Here is a 15,571-nt window from a genome sequence, read left to right as displayed (position 1 = left end):
TAGAGGGGGATGACGCTGTGCTTTCTCTGTTGCTGAAACAGGAGACTCGGAGTCCCCGCCGTGGCCCCGCCCTGCTGGCTGTGACCGCGGGGTGTGCCGGCCGGCCTCTGGAAGGGAAGGAATGCTAGCCTCCAGCTCCAAGTCAGCCAGGGGGCACCTCGGGATGACCAGCTGCCACGCTGGCCCTGGCAGAGGCTCCAGATGTTGAGGCTGAGCAGCAGCTTTGAGGGCACGTCCCGACACTGATGGGGGGGTCTTGGACCAGTCCTTCCCTTGCCGTGACCTCAGCCCCTTTGGCCCCTCTGCAGATGGCTTGATCATGGTTGTGATCGGGACTTCTTACTGGATCTGGGGGATTTGGAGGGGCCGCAGCAGCCCCACCCCCTTTCCAGCTTTGGGCTCTGCCCCTTCTCTTCTGGATCCTCAAGCCTTGGCCTCCGTTCTAGCTTCCCTTGTAGATTTTGGCCCCAGCTACTCCCCAAGACTGAAACCTTCACCCCCCCACATCTGAGGCCCTAGCCGCCCCTAGGCCTTAATTATTCAGGAAGAGGTGAGAGAAAGGGACTTGGGCAAGGACTGAGAACCTGGTAGAGTCGTGAAGGGGTAGGAGGGAGAGGGGCTGGCAGTGCTGGAACTTGTGCAGTCTGTCCCCAGAGGCTGAGCCCCCTGGGGTTCACAGTGTCCTGGCTGCCCTGTTTTGTCACCCAAGGGTCCAGTTCAGCCACAGGCCGGCTGGTCTTCATGGTGATATCTCATTCAGTAACAGGCTGGCTTTATATGATTCACAGTTCCTGAATCTCTGCTCTGACCTGGATGGGCTGGTATGACCTCTGATCTATATCCTGTGCTGTTTGGCTCAGGGCGGGAGGACTGACAGGGAATGGACTTCTGAGGAATTATGAGTTGCTTTTCTTGGGGCTCTGCTTCCCTCAAACCAGTGACCTGCCTTCCCTCACAAAACTCACCCAGTGACAGGTGAAAAGTAATGTTTGAGGTGAATGACTAGACTGAGGCCTCTTGCCTAGAGCTCAATACCAACCAGTGTCCCACCACAGTGCCCTCCTGACCCTGTTCTTTGCCCGTGTCTCCATCTGGGAGCTATGAGACTTGCTGCTGTCACTGAGGGAAGGCCAACCACTGCCTCTAAGGGCCTGCACTCTAGTGGAGAATGGGGGGAAGGAGGAAGGAGGATTACCCCTTGGCCCCTAACCCCTTTTGATTTAAGACCAGGTCACCTGAAGAACTGTTGTTGGGGGTTGGCTAATTACTGCCAGAGCCTCCAGCTTAGGTTTCCAAGGGGCAGGGACTGGGGTTTGGTTCCTCTCCTGCAGCCCAATTCTACCTACCCCCTGCAATCTGTTACTCCCTTCCCTCTGCCCAACTCTGTTTTGCCATCACCCTGGTGTTAGAGGCAGTACTGGGGTCCAGGTAGATCAGAGTAGCAAGAGATGAAGGACAGAAGATGGATAGGAGGAGGAGTGTCCCCAGGGAGGACCAAGTAAAAGGCCACTATTAGCAGAAGAGATCCTGCCATCTGAGAGGCACCAAAGAGAAGCTGGGATGGAAGGGATGGTGCAGTGGCTAATGGCAAGGAGGGCCAACCATCAGCCACAGGGGACCTGGAGCAGTCAGGGAGGTGGTCACAGAAGCTTGGGCAGCATTTGGTTGAAATGGAAGTAAAGCAACTGGAAAACCCAGAAACTGAAGAGGTAGAAGCAGCTCAAGGGTAGGAGACAGGGCTGGGGATAACACAGACCTGGCTCTGTACATCTTTGGCACCAAGTGTGACTTGGGCAGTAGAGGGGTAGGCAGTTGCAGCAACAAACCAAAAGGGTACAGGCAGAGGCCCAGGTGCCCCAGGAGTTGATAGCACCAGAGAGGAGGAAGCAGAAACCAGAGTCAGAGGCCCAGCAGTCTCTTCTCACCTTATCTGCTCGTTAGCCCCACCAGCCAGTTCCTCACTCTCACCCAGGTCCAGGATTTTCAGGGCCAATAACCTAATCTCCATCATGTCTTACAGTTTTCTACCTCAAACTATTTTTTTCCCTTTGTGTGTGGGGGGGTGGGGAGGCAAGGCATTTGGGGGCAAGTGACTTGCCCAAGGTCACAAGCTAGTGTTAAGTGTCTGAGGCCACATTTGACCTCGGGTCCTCCTGACTACAGGGCTGGTTCTCTATTCACTTCATCACCTAGCCACCCTAACTTTGAACTCCTTGAGACACCATAGGGTGTGAGAAAGGTGACTGACAAGAGAGGAAGAGGTAGTAAAGTGCTTTTATACTTTAGAAAAAAAATTAGCGCCCTAAACTAAACACCAGATTGGCCTATGTGTGCTTCTGTCTCCTGCCATTTCTCAAGTCCTAAAATAATTCTGTCTCTAACCACCCTGAAGTAATTCTAGCAGGAGTGCACCAAGTTTAGGCTGAATATATCTTAGCAGACTCATACAGATTTTTGCTAGGGCAGTGAGGTGGTGCAGGGATAGAGTGCTGGGCTTGGATTCAGGAAAACTCATCTTGGTGAGTTCAAATCTGACTTCAGACAGTAGTAAGTTGTCTAAGTAAGCTGTGTGAACCTTGGCAAGTCATTTAACCTTGTTTGCCTCAGTCTTCTCATCTGTAAAAAGAGATAGAGAAGGAAATGGCAAACCACTCCAGTATTTTTTCCAAGAAAGCCACAAATGGGGTCATGAAAAGTAGGACATGATTGAAAAACATTAACAGTTCTTTTGTAGTGCTCATTTACATTGCCAGTGATATTTTTTTTTTTAAGTTAAGCTTCTGGACTTTGAATTCTCATCCTTTTATCTCCCCCATTTCCATTTTGACAACAACAAAAATGACCCTCTCCATTCACTTTTTCCTTCCCCAACACCTCTAAGTGATACATCAGTAAGAGCCAAAATTGACACAATGCTATGGGATAAAAACAGAGTTAGCGACACGATATAGAAGGCCTTGGAGAGTCTTTGAGAAGTTGTAGTCTCCTTTTGGTCTCCCACACACCTAACTCTACGAGTTTTGTTCTTCAGGGAGGATTCTTTGCCTCTGCTCAGCAAAGTATAAATTCCTGCCTAAATCACTTTCTCCCTCACTTGGCATGGGCAGGCAAACTTATCCAGTCCAGAAATGTGGGATGTTTAATGTACTTGCGATTCCACAGGACACAAGCAAAGCACCGGCTCTTTTGTCCAAGGACATCTAAAGCCGCCTCTTTGGCCTCGAGACAAACACAGCCTCTTCTTCCCTCACCTATTTCAAATCCACTGACTACTATAGCAACCTAGAGGCTGGCTGAAGATAGAATTAGTTCTGGTTACCACTCTAGTCCACTGGCCCTTTCCAAGTCAGCCTCTCCTGGTAGAAGCTAATGACCAGCTGGGGCCACTTGATATTGGCGTCCTTGGCAGGAACAAGGTCAGCTTTATCACTGTTTTTCCATTTCACCAGGAACTTCAGTGCCTCACTGGATTTTTCAGCATCAATAATCTTTTCTGCCTCCAAATCTTGGGCCAAATCCTCTGGCTTTTTGGACTTCTCTTTTTTGCTTTTTGGTTTGCTCTCATCTCTCATGCCTCTGTTATGCAAGCTAACTTTGCTTCTGCTTTCCTTGCGTTCATCTGTCTCATGGGCTGTTTTCTGGGATTTTAAAAACTCCTCAATGAGGTCAGGACACTATGTTATCTTCTGGTTCCCAAATACTCTCGTCCTCCAAGTAGCCTTTCCACTTTACAAGGTATTGTACTTGGCCACTTACTAGTCGCTGGTCAAGGATTTTTTCTGGCCCATATTCATTCTTATCATGCAGTTCTTCCACTTTGTTCTTAATTTTCTTTTTTGTCATTGTCCCTAACAGGTTTCTGATATGAAAACTGATTCCTGTCAGTCACATGACCATGCATTTATGAAGTACCTACTGCATATAGCAATCTCCACATGCAGAGCTGGACTCCCTCACCATCTGTTTCTTCCTTTTAAGCTCCCTTTCTTATAATCAATTATCTGACTCACGCTGTCCTAAAAATTAAATACAAGAAAGAAAAAAAATTAGTTGAAGTTACTGGTAATTTGGGTTCAAGTCAAGGTTCTGTCATATCTACTTTAAAGTTAACCTTAAACCAGAAAACTTAAGACTCATCTGGTCCCAGCCCTGACACTTTTCCTATTTTGTGATATCACTCAAAATAATTAGATTTTTTGAACCTTAGTTTCCTCATGTGTAAGATGATTTGCCCTGCCTACATCACAAGGTTGTCCATAGGATCATAGGTTTAAAGCTAGAAGGGACCTCATCTAGTATAATCACCTCATTTTACAAATGAGGAAACAAGCCCAGGAAGACTATCTGACTTTGCCAAAGTGAAATAGTAAGCTTCAGAGGATGGGAATATGAACCCAGGACCTCCAATTCTCTAAGATTTTGAGTTCCAAATTTTCTCCCAATCTCTCCCCTCCCCCCAAGTTTGCATGTAATTTGATACAGGCTTTACATATATATATGTATATATATATTCATATTGAACCTATTTTCACATTAGTCATGTTGTAAAGAAGAATTAGAACCAATGGGAGAAACCACAAGAAACAAAAAAACAGAAAAAAGAGCAAATAATATGCTTCAATCTGCATTCAGACTCCATAGTTCTTTTTCTGGATGTGGACAGCATTCTCCATCATAAATCCTTTGGAGTTGTCTTGGATCCTTGCAAGGACCTCCAACTCAAAAGGTTCCTTGATATTATCATATGCTGCCTCTCAAGTAATTGCAACTGACCAAACACAGTACAAGTATTATCATGATTGTCAATAAGTCCTTCACCGTCAGTAAACATAATACATTTTTAACTACCACCCCATTCTGAAGTTAATTTCATCACCTTAGAACATTTGCTCCGCCTCCCATAGTTACCTTAAGCATATGGGCTCATTATACAAGTTCAAAATGCATATCTCCTCAGGGAAATGCAATTGTCCTTTGTAAAATTCAAGCAATTACTCGTTGGTCCCTGAACAGCAGTGGTCTCTTAAGCAGGTGTTATTGTAAGTGAGGGAGTTGATTAAAGGGAAAAGTAACTTTTGTTCTTAGCTATGTATCAGACATTAGAGTTTTTTACCTGATCAAGCCAACAGAGCCTTGACTGGCATGTTTTCTACAAATACAAATCAAGGGTTAAAAACAGTCAGGCTGATCTAGTGACTTGTATTTTAGTCTAAATAAAGGCCTCATTCCCACCTCTTTGGACAGTAGTCATAGGCTACTAACAGCCTAAGCAGGCAGCTTCTATGCATAAGGAATCGTTGCTCCTCCTCAAGCCTGTTCCCTAGTTGGCTTTCCCTAATTATGATCAAGCTTGCAGCTGCAGAAACTACCCCTGGGCATTTTCCACATCAGCTGTTTCCACCAATATCAAGGGTCCACCTGGGCTTTTGGTAATTGAAGGAACAAGCAGCCTTGAATTGGAATGGAAATTTATACACATGGAATGGGCGTGAATTGTGATCACAGCCACTGCAGCAGGCCACTAATATAGGAGAGTAAGTCTACAGAAAAAGCCAGGCAAAGTGTGTGTTTAACAAGTTCTGTAATTCAAGAATTTAGAAAACAGTGACATACTTTTACTGTGTACTTAACCCTTTGTTTGGCACTGAAGATACAAAGACAGACATGATATAGGGCCTACTCCCAAGGGGCTTTTAGCCTAATTAGTGGGAGAATAAGGAGAAATACACAAAGGGCAAAAGAGAAATATTGGTAATGTGTAAGAAGCATTTAAGGAGGAAGAGGTCATTTTCACCTTGACAATCAAGAAAGGCTTCACAGAGAAGGCAGTAAATTGAGGGATCAGATTCTCAGGTTAAGAAGGGACTTGCAACATCATCTAGTGAGACCTCCTGCCTTATAAAACAACCCCCTTCATGGCATCCCTAATAGGTGGGACTATCTTGGGATAAAGGATTGAGTAGGAAGGAATCCTAGAGATTGCTGAGTTTTCTCGGATTTTGTAGGTGAGGAAACTGGGAGAAGTTAAGGGATTTACTCACGGTTACAGAGAGGATTAGAACCCAGGTTTCACCCAACTGCAAGATCAGTGCTCTTTGCATTCATTACATGACGCTGTTTCTTATCAAGAGAAATGATGTAACCACAAATCATGTAATGTCCCTCCAACCTAAATTTTACACTTTTTAGAACCATCTCATAAGAGAATAGCACTACCAGAGTATCTCCAAAACAGGAGCCCATAAATATCCTGGTAATATGTGTGTATATATTTACATATATACATACACATAGATATATTATATACATATATATATACACACATGTACATATACATGCCATTTCTCTCTCTAGCTCACTATATAGATGACAAACTGAGGCAGGGTTAAATGACTTGCCCAGGATCACATAGCTAGTAAGTGTCTGAGGCTGCATTTGAACTCACAATCTTCCTGTCATGCGTGTGTGCACATACATACACATGCTTCCAGTTGTCAGAATTTCTGATTTATTTTCTTATCCTTTCCTACCCCAACCCTATTCAATGCAAAGAACCTCTGATGGATGGTTGGGTGGCAAGGCATCCCACATCACCATTGCCTTCAATGAGCCCAAGTCAGATAAAAGAAAAGCATATAGTCATCAGGTTGCCATTTTTGAGAGTGGAGGAAGTTGCTACCCTAATAATCAAAAAGATTTCTACCTGTGTCTAGGCACCATTTTGGGGAGACAGGGACCAGGTAGGACTTCTCAGAGAGCATGAACCCTTGCTTACTGAAGACAGTGCTGGAGATTTTGAGTAAAGTTTCTCTCTGCCCTGGAACTCCAAGACCAGAAATCAGGGAAGACAAACCACCTTTCCAACAGAGGGTATTTAAAAGGGGCAGAAAGTTGGACTTTCTGTCTTACCATGTGTCACTTGCTAGAAAAGGAGCCAGGCTGTGTAATTACTCAGCCTACTCAAGGCCTGACTCACATATCACCCTGGTCAAGACCTACTCTTCTACCATCTGAATCACAAGTAGCTGTCTCCAATCTCAGCAGTGGCCCAGAGTGACCCTGCTTAGAGTGTATGTCTGAAACAGGTTGATGTGGTCCAGGGCCCTTTTTAAAAAAAAATCACATAAATTCTGCATTTACTTACATGGGGTGCTATTTGAGAGCTTTTGGGTCAGAGTCCCCTTTACCATCAGAGTACATGACTTGAAAATAATTATTTTGTAATGTTTGTGGCAATATGTTGTTATCCCCTATTCCCTGTTTACTGCCTATAGTATTCCCAGAGGTAACTCCCTCGTGAGATTATGCACAAAATAATAATAACCAGATTTTCCCCAGAGAGTTTTCAAGAGATACCACTCTAAAGTGAATACATTGCTGGCAATGAATAGAATAATTCTCTCACGTTCTGCCCACTGAAACCCAAAGGCCAGAAGAAATACAGAGGTAGAGAAGTAAAACAAGTCTTCTGAACTGTATTTTAAAAATCTGTCATCTCTAGGATCAAGCAAGATTTTAGATTTTTACAGGTTTGAGGCACATAGGTCAAATCCTGTGGTTTGAATTAGTCACTCCAGCAAGTATTATCACATAACTATTATAAGATAAGAGAGCTGCCCTCCAAATTAAGAAGACTGGAATTAAAGTCCCATGTCTGACATTTACTAACTGAGTGTCCCTGGACAAGTCACTTAACCTATTGGAGTCCATGACAACTTTTAAAACTACAAGTTACAAATTAGATACTGATCTATATTAGTAGAGACTATCCTTGTGAAGGGGGCAGAATCACAGGTGTGGTCCAAAAAAAATTTGATCCTGAGAGGCAGCCTGGCATAGTAGATACAGGTCTAGATTTAGAGTCTAAAAAACGTGGGTTCAAGTCCTGTCCTCTGACAAATACTTATGACTATGGATAGGCAAGTCAGGTTTGTAAACCCTAAGAATTTTCTTAGAAGATCATAAATAGCATTGGTAGAGATATTTTCACATTTGGAATTCCCTCACACTAATAAAATCATCTCTGTCTCTTCACTCTTCTTTCTCCCCCTTTCTCCCTTTCTTTGTCTTTTCCCCCCTCTCTCCCTTGTCCCTCTCTCTTTCAGATGTATATGAACTAAACAATAGTTTATATACTTATTACAGTTTTATTTTGTCTAACTGCCATCTGTAATTCATGTAAATTGTACAAGCAATTGTACAAGTATATGAAAAGCATAATGAACTCTACCATGACAATCATATAGTAGTTACATGTAATTAAAGAGTATATGATTTTGTCAGTGTGGGGACTCTTTCCACAAATGTAAATCAGAAACCTTATACAACTTAATGGATGATGTACAAGATTTACTGTGACTAAAAAATTCATCATCACCTGTGGTCTACCTGGTGAAGAGCACTTCCAAATCTGGCTAGGCTGCACCCTGCCCCAGCACAGACATACTGTCCATCACCAGGTTCATAATTATAAGATACATTCCCTACAAAATCATCCTTCCTTTTTCTAGGAGTATTATTGGGACTTCAGATTGAGGATATCTGCCCATTTTAGCCATATGGATTTTTTAAATGTTTGGCTACCTATACAAATAAGATAACAGAAGTGCTTTTGATGACTGGTGAATACACATTAAGGGTAGATGACATGGAAGAAGAAATGATGCTTCTCATGAGGAACAGAAGACATCTTAGTTATCCAAGCCCTAATTAAGAGACTCTGGTGCTGGACAAACTCAGGTGGAATAAGGTGGAGCAGTCTGCCTGTAGGGTTCAATCATGACCATCAAGATCTGAGTAGAGACAAGGCTAGAGGGCTGGGGTTGGGGGGTGGAGGTGGGGAGAGATAACAGTGAAGTGGGAGAAGGATAGGACCCTTGAGGTAGAAACTTGGCCCTGGGAGAGAGGAGGAAACCTATGTTGTTGTTTTTTTACCTAGTGTAGGAGCAAGCACCCCGGCGTCCCCAGGGTGGCTGCTCACACAGGTTCTTAGATCTGCTTTGTTAAAGAAAAGCAACTCAAAATGGGTTAACAAGCTTACTTTAATCAGTCAGACATATATCGTTTACCTTGTTCAAGGGAAAAAGGTCAGCACCCCGAACTTCAAAGTATACAGGCAGAATTATCAAGACAGATCAAGTAGACAGATTTCCAAACTGTCCAACCATATATCCATACCCAGTCAACATCTGGGTTTTTCAAAGCCGGGGGGGCTCTGGACAACAGCTTCCCAGAATGCAGATCAAATCACAGAACACTTCTCCAAGTGAGCCCCCAAAACAAAGCTACACATCAGGACTTATATAGCCTTCTCCTGGCTCAGAGAATGTAACAACCTTTTGGACCCACTGGCCAATCAAAAAGTATCTACTGAAAAACAAGCCTCCCACCCCAGGTTTCAGGTGCACTTTAGCCTAGGGGCAGGGAAGATCTTCCAAATTTGCATTCCCATTACACCTAGTACCAATTTATTATTCTCTTTATATTTATTCCAAAAATACTTATATGTACCTTCCCCATTCAAATGTATGGTCCTTGTGAGAAGGGATTGCTTCATTCTTTTTATCTGTAACACCTAAAACAATGTCAGACACATAATAGACATTACTATGATTGAGACCTGGCAATACAAATAATCTTTCCTGCTGCCTTTTTTTTTTAAACTAATTCCACTTGTTACTGTGCATACATTTTGAAAATCATTGTCTAATTATATGTAATAGCCTATTGGTACTATGATTAGACATTTCATTAAATCTATAAATTAAAGTAGTATTGCCATCTTTATAATATTGACCTAATCTATAGATATAAATATATAATGTATATGTCACTCTATTTAATTCTCCCTTTATTTCTGTCAAATTGTTATATTCAATCAAAATGATTTTCCTTAATAGGAATTTTATAATTCTTTTCTGTTTCTTCTGGGTTTTTTTGAAAACTATATAGAAATATTGATGATTTTTATCAGTTTCACAGAATTGGAATTTGAGAGCAGCCAGCTAATCTAAGCCACACACAAAATGAGTCCCCACTATGACAAACCTGACAAATAATCGTCCAGTCTCTGATTGAAGACTTACAAATAGAATCAATTTCTTCTGTCAGAGAGGTAGTATGGCATTGTGAATAGGATATTAGAACTGGAATGAGGAAGAGCTAGATTCAAGTCCTGCAGCAGACACCTTTTTAACTCTGGACATATCATGTAACCTACCTGTGCCTCAGTTTCTTCATCTATAAAATGGGGAGGCAGGGTTGATTTGATGATTTTTTACTTCCCTTCTAGCTCTGATCTATAATACTGTTATCTTGCTAATAACATTTATTATCTTGATAATTAGTTTTTGTTGAATATATCTTCATATCTTCATATGCAGATGTTTTAACCTCTTCTATGACTATACCCATTCTTTATATTTGTTTTTCTTGTCTTATTGTACTAGCTAGCATTTTTAAAAAGAAATAGTATTGTAGAGTGTATAGTCCTACGCTGTTTTGTAGTGGGAAAATGTTTTTCTACTACATACCCTGGTTTCACATAATACTTTTTTATTGTGTTTAGGAAAAAATCTTTCTATTCCTCTGGTTTTTAAAAATACAGGAAGCACAGGTGTTATATTTTGCTAAAGCTGTTTTCTGTATCTATTGATATAATCATATGATTTTAATGTTGGTTTTTATTTTTTCTTGAAGATATGATGCACCAGGTTTTTTTTAGAGTTGAACCCTATGGAGTTCAGATTATCTATGATAAAATGTGGAACCATCTCTGAGAACAACCATTCCACATCATTCTAGTTTCTTTGAAGTTTTGGAAGCCTCTAATAGAGTTGATCTTGGAAAATTCATTCAGCAGCATGAGTAGAAGTTCACCCCGTTGCATTGAAAATTTCTAAATTCAGCCTCTTCACTTAAATGAAAATAAAGTGCATTGAAACATCCTCTTGTTGACTCTCTTGGGACCTCTTAGCACAAAAGCTGACATTTCCTTCAAGGCATCTGAGAACTTGCTATGAACACTCCTAGCTCATACTCTGAGAAATCTTGATTTCTCTTCCCGACATTTTAGCACATAGAATTATTTTTGCCTGTTACACTCTCCAACAAATCCCACTGAAACCCACTGACCATGATCAAAATTAGCCTCATGTAAAGTAACCATCAGAGTGAAAACACCTACAGTGGGTGAAAGTATACTCATAAGGATGAAAGAAAAGATTATTTATATCACTCCCTTACCTACTGTTTACCAGAACTAATTTATGATCAAAATTTTAATATAAGCCCAGGAATTTTTTTTCAGTATGTGCACACATATCATTTAATTATTGTAATTATCTTCAGATTGCAAAATAGCAATGCTTTCTATGGCTGTTATGCATTGATAACTCCCCTTTAGGTAAATAACACCACTGTGTATGTTGCCTTTTTCACTCATGTCATCTCCAGTTCATTGCTGAGTCATTTTCAGTTGTGTCTGACACTTTTGACCTCAGACACATACTAATTGTGTTACCCTGGACTAGTCACTTAACCCTGCATGCCTCCATTTCTTCATCTTAAAATTGAACTGGAGAAGGAAATAGCAACTCATTCCAATACCTTTGCCAAGAAAACCATAAATGGGGTCACAAAGAGTTAGGTGCAACTGAACAACAAAACATAATCATTACTACTATCTCAATTACTACTTACTCAATTACTACATTACTACTTACTCAATATTTCAGGAGACTCTGTAACCAATCAGTGTTCAAGTATCCTTCCATGGGGAATGCCAACATTGTAAGAGGGGGGATAGTCTGGACTGCAGTTCAGGGGCTCTTGGCCTTTTTTGTCACATACCCCTTGGCAATCTAGAGAAGTCTATGGATTCTTCATAAAATGCATTGGATTACAAAGGAAAGGAAATGTTCGTTTAAAAAAAAGAAGCAAGTATTTTCTTACCCAAGTTCATGGACCCCACTGAAACCTACCCATTGATCCCTTGGGGAGTCCATGGACGCCAGGTTAAGAACCTCTCTAGGGGGTAACTTCCAGTTTTCAGATTCTTGGATTAGAGCTATCTCCAGATAACATTCACAGAAACAGACTCATAGGCCCCTTGGTCAGAACGAGCACTAGTGACTATTACAGCAGTGTAGTGTAGTAGCCATCTTTAAGGATGATTTGTTATTATTAATGATAATTACACCATTTATATGTGAGATATATATATATGTGTGTGTTTTTCTGTGAGTGTAAAATTAGATAATAATTGTAAAGTGCTTATTAGCACAGTGCCTGACACATAGTTAGCACTATATAAATGTTAACTCTTATGAGTTATCTCAGTTTATCCTCACAACAATCCTAGGAGATAGATGCTATTATTCCCCTTTTATAGAAGAGGAAATTGAGGCACACAAAATTTAAGTAGCAAGCCCGGGTCACAGTCCTAGTGTCTATACTAGATTTGAACTCAGTTTTTCCTGACTCCAAGTTCAGTACTCTATTCCACTACCCTATGTATCTGTGATCTAATTAATATGAGTGCTCTAATGGTTTAGACCATATCTCATTTATGCCTTCTCATCCTGTTTAATTCCATTCCTCATCTTTCCACAGAGTAGATCTCCCCAGAATTGTGAAGGCCTTGGTTGAGCTCTTTTGATGAACTAATATTTGTAAAGTATTTCACAAATCTTAAAGTATTACATAAATTCTACTATTGTTATAATGTTTTATGGATGCTTAGTGTAACACTCAAACTGTTCATCTATTTTTCCTTCTCGATATACAACCACTCCACTACCTTTTCCTATCACTTATCACACTTTTTACTAATTCTCCCATATAAATAATCATTGATAATTTATTATACAACCTATACCTTCCATGTATCTTAAAACAATATACCTATCTTTTGACTTTCACTATTCTTCATCCTATATCACCCGAAACCACCAAATGCTGCATCCAGAATCCATGTTGTTAGAAAACCCAACAATAAGTAAATAAAGCAAGATAGGTTCCTTAACTTACATAGTTATAGAAATGGGGGGATCATCAGGTCTGCAAAAATGGTTAACTAGAAGACAAAGAGATTTCCTTTTTTAGTTACTAAGGGGCATAGTGGATAAAGAATATGAGCCTGGAAAATGAACATACAGATTTTAATGAGGTTGCATTATGTCTGAATGTTTGGCTGGGGATTGTCTTAATATACACAATATCAACTGCCACCCACCACACCACTCCATACCCTCATACATACCGCCTCGTCTCATTATCCTTACCTTCTAGAGATTGAGAATATGAGACCAGTGATTTCACTCCTGATATATGCAAGTACTTCAGAAGAACAGAGATGACATTAACTGGATTTATTAATAAGTAAATTTTTATTCATACTATATACCAGGAGTCCATCTCTTTTTACCTAGGCCTTACCTTCTTCCTCTATATCAGCATTTCACAAAGGGTGGTCTGCAAACCCTTGGGGTACTGTGATAGTAATAGAATATAAAGATTCCCCTATATTGGCTTGGTTTTCAAATTGATTGTGTTAAAACCCAGAGCTTGTTAATCCCACCTATGGGATGGACTTGTTGACTTGAAAAGAGAGACACGAACTGGGAGGAGCTGGTGACATTGATTTGGAGAGACACGAGAGAGAGGCAGAAGAACTTTTTGGAAGCAGCACCCTTGTGGAGGCAGAGAGAGACCAAGAGGATTGCTAAGGGCCACTTTGAATTGCCCTGGACTTTTGAGACCTGCCCCCGGAGCTGCCAAGGACTGAGGAGACATGGCTGTTTTGCTGGTACTTTGTCTGTCTGTTTTGATGTTGTTTTGCCAGATTTGTCCACTGGTGAAAGACAGTCCTGTTGTTGAAGAAGTCCTGGAACCTGGCTGTTGGTTAAGAGCTCCTGAGACTGTCCTGCAGACAGAGAGTGAATACTGTCCACTGGTGAAGGACAGTGCTGTTGTTGCAGGAGTCTGGGAACCTTTCTGTTGGTTCAGAGAATGTAACAACCTTTTGGACCCACTGGCCAATCAAAAAGTATCTACTGAAAAACAAGCCTCCCACCCCAGGCTCCAGGTGCACTTTAGCCTAGGGGCAGGGAAGATCTTTAAAATTTACATTCCCATTACAGGTACCCAGAACTCTTTGAGGAGGTCTGAAAGGTCAGAATTATTCCCTTATAATATTAAGATGTTATTTATATAACCCTCATAAACAAAAGTTCCTCAGTAATTTTTAGGAGTATAAAGGAATCCTGAAACCCAAAAGTTTGAAAACCACTGACCTGTATGGTCATCCTCTGTAGGCCTGCATACTTCATAATAGAGATTTTATCAACTTATTTTCAAGTCTAGACAAAAGTATTTGAGCCTTGACTTCCTACCCTATATCTTCTGCTAGATTTCATTCTTTGTTATAGAGAACTGCTGCCTATATTTAAAGACTTTTCCTTCCTAGATGTAAGAGAAACAATGAGAGAAAAAAAGGCTGGGTAGAGACTAGCCAATGCCTGCTTGCTTTTTGCCTCTGCTGATCCTTGCCATGGTTCCAACTGAGCCAAAATGGAGATAGTAGTGTGGGTCCAAGCCTGCTCAAGACAATTCTCAGGCACCTGACTGAACCTGTTTCTAGTAACGATGATAGTAGTAATGATTACGTACCACTTTATAGATGTCCTGGCATTTTATATGCATGATATCATCTGATCCCCACAACAGCCTCATGAGACATGTAGTACAAATATTATTGTCCTCATTTGAAAGATCAACTTGTTCCAAGTCTTAGAAGTTTTTGCGACAATAAAGTAAGGTGGTGTAGGTCATTGGCAAATAGCTTTGGCCTCTTTCTATTTCTCCCTTTATTGCCCCTCCCTCTTTGCCAAGGCATATAACTCCTTCCCCCCATACGGGTATATTTGATTATGAAATTTTAGGGCTAGAACAGACCCTTTGAGTTTAACACCATCAATTTTTTGGTTTAGAAAACTTCGGTCTACAATCTCCCTCATGAATATAGATGCAAAAATTCTAAATAAAATACTAGCAAAAAGACTATAGCAATTTATCTCAAGAATAATACACTTTGATCAGGTAGGATTTATTCCAGGAATGCAAGGATGGTTTAATATTAGGAAAACTATCAGTATAATTGATCATATCAACAATAAAACTAGCAGAAACCACATGATCATCTCAATACATGTAGAAAAGGCTTTTGACAAAATACAACATCCATTCCTATTAAAAACATTAGAAAGTATAGGAATAAATGGAGCCTTCCTTAAAATAATAGGTAGCATCTATTTAAAGCCATAGGCAAGTATTATATGTAATGGGGACAAGCTAGAAGCATTTCCCATAAGATCAGGGGTGAAACAAGGGTGTCTACTATCACCCCTCTTATTCAATCTGGTACTAGAAATGTTAGCAGTAGCAATTAGAGAAAAAAAAGAAATCAAAGGAATCAAATTAGGCAAAGAAGAGACCAAACTATCATTCTTTGCAGATGATATGATGATATACTTAGAGAATCCTATAGAATCAAGTAAAAAACTACTTGAGA

At 40.8% G+C, this 15,571-nt stretch overlaps 1 protein-coding gene and 2 pseudogenes across 2 annotated transcripts in view; 2 read left to right on the top strand and 1 right to left on the bottom strand.

The window, feature by feature from the left end:
• The window catches only part of STK32A (serine/threonine kinase 32A), a 155,095-nt gene that overhangs the window by 56,772 nt on the left and 82,752 nt on the right, over positions 1 to 15,571 (top strand). The gene's annotated exons all lie outside the window — the stretch shown is intronic.
• On the top strand, positions 320 to 2,093 carry LOC138172828 (speckle targeted PIP5K1A-regulated poly(A) polymerase-like; annotated as a pseudogene).
• LOC138172791 (chromobox protein homolog 1 pseudogene) lies at positions 3,276 to 3,897 on the bottom strand (annotated as a pseudogene).

The sequence above is a fragment of the Petaurus breviceps genome, unplaced genomic scaffold (assembly GCF_028583685.1).
Source record: "Petaurus breviceps papuanus isolate PSGF00001 unplaced genomic scaffold, PetGlider_PUasm1.0 551, whole genome shotgun sequence".
Lineage (NCBI taxonomy): Eukaryota > Metazoa > Chordata > Mammalia > Diprotodontia > Petauridae > Petaurus > Petaurus breviceps.
The sequence above is the reverse complement of the archived record's forward strand: the minus strand, read 5'-3'. Positions and strand labels throughout refer to the sequence as shown.